We start from the raw sequence: 2129 nt of genomic DNA on the forward strand, positions 1-2129 counted from the left end.
CTTTCCATTTATATGTGCTCTTTCTGCCTAACTCCCTTTTATGTTTGGTTGGCCCTCCTTCCCTCTACCTAATTCTCTGTCTCCTCTTTCTTACTCATACTCCTTCTAAGCTTACACTGTCTCTTTTCTTTCCCTCTCTCTCTCACTATCTTCCTTTCTTATTGCCTAACATTTTCTTCTTTCATTCTTCTGGTCTTTTCTTTTTCAATTAATTTCTATCTCAATTTCACTATCTCTATCTCTATCCATTCGTCACATCGACTCTCATTTAAGTGTTTACAGGAAAGAGGATATTTGTTTATCTGCTTTTTCTCCATCCCCATCTCACCTTCTTCATCAAGTATTTTTATTTACTTCTTTCTTTCCTCTCCCTCATTCTTTAATTGGTATCTTACCCAATTTTTCACAGAATCCATTTCCATTTCTTTCTTGTCTTTTTTTTTCCATCTTTTTCTCTCCCCCTGGTTTTGTTCACACACATTTTTGTTCCTCCCTTTCTTTCTCCTCTAATTTTTACTCATTCTTTTGTTTTCTGTCTTTCTCTGTGTGTGTGTGTGTCTGTGTATGTGTGTGTGCCCATCCGTGCACCCCACTCACATGTGCACAGAAGGCAGGAGGGGTGAGGAAGGGGGAGTACAGATGCTTAGAGAAGTATCTACAGAATACTTTCCTATGAGGATCTCCTGATTTGGTTGTTTAAAAGGGGTCAATGAATTTAAAAAGAATTCTGGGTTGAGGTCTACACTTTTAGGATGAAATCTATTGAAAGCCAGGCTTAATTATCTGTACTTCATGCAAATTAGAATCTAATTGTCCTTCCCTAGGACCCCTTGCAAATGTTTATTTCTGTTGCAGCTTGTACCAAACTCATACTTTAATTACTTATCCATGTGTCTGATACCCCACTCAGTTGTTTTCCTAAGATAGTACTTAGCCCAGATTTCTAATTATATAAGAATCAAGTGTCAGCAATTAGCTTAATTCAATTAAATAATATCACACTTCAAACCTGTTAAGGTGATCATATTAACAACCAAGACTTACTATCACAGCCAATTATATGGATAGCTGGAGATAGAATTAGTTCTATTGAACACATTATTAGACTTGTTGGAATCCTTTACTCCAACAATAATCCATTTACTAAGTGCTGAGCTAACTAGTAAGACTATAAAAACTGTCAAGTTTCAAATTTGGTTATGAATTCTTGACCCAGACATTCTGGCTTTGAACCCCAGCTTTGCACCTTGCCAGTTACATTTATAAGTCAGACTAAGACTGTGCCTTCTTCCCAAAGAGCTAGCTGTTACTCCACAGTGACTATTCTGTGTATGCTGAGTTGGTTCAGGAAGAGACTCTTCATTGGAAGCTTCAGACTCAGCCTCAGTGTTCACTCTGGCTTCATTTAAATTAATTTTTTTTTCTGTTTATTATTTGGGAACTCCAAATAATAATGCTAGATTTTTCATATGTCAGTAAATATAGGTCCTTTCTTTTCAAATTAACTTAAGGAAGGATCTGATGTACCAAGTGGTTTTTCATGGAGAGATTAGGAACACTCCAGTTACAGAATGAGACTTCAGATTCCACAGTTTGAAACTTTAGGAGGAAAAAGGATTAATCACTGGGGCAGTGCCTGTGGCTCAAGGAGTAGGGCGCTGGCCCCATATACTGGAGGTAAGGAGTTCAAACCCGGCCCCAGCCAAAAACTGCAAAAAGAAAAAGAAAAAGGATTAATCACTAATAAAATTGCATATTTTATTGGGCTGTTTCTCTCCTACCAAAGTACGGTTATCTATGGAAGTTTATTGCAGCAAGGGGGTGAGCAGAAATGAGTTTGTAAATTCACTGGATGCTATTCTTAGTTACAAGGTAAGCAAATTGCTCCTCCTGGCAAGTCACACAGAGTGGACTACGGCTCAGGAAATGCCTCCAGCCTCATTGATCTGCTACTTGTTCCAAATCTCCTCACACTCAGTTCCCCTCTTATTTCTGACCCTCCCAGCTTCGCCTCTCATCATCAGTTTGATTTGGTAATCTCAACGGGCACTGTTTATATTAATATCTTCTAAAATCTTCATAGAGTGCTGGCTTCTCGCCTTCCCACTCTGCAAACATGGACACAAGAC

The sequence above is a fragment of the Otolemur garnettii genome, unplaced genomic scaffold (assembly GCF_000181295.1).
Source record: "Otolemur garnettii isolate 467f Iridium unplaced genomic scaffold, OtoGar3 scaffold00009, whole genome shotgun sequence".
NCBI lineage: Eukaryota > Metazoa > Chordata > Mammalia > Primates > Galagidae > Otolemur > Otolemur garnettii.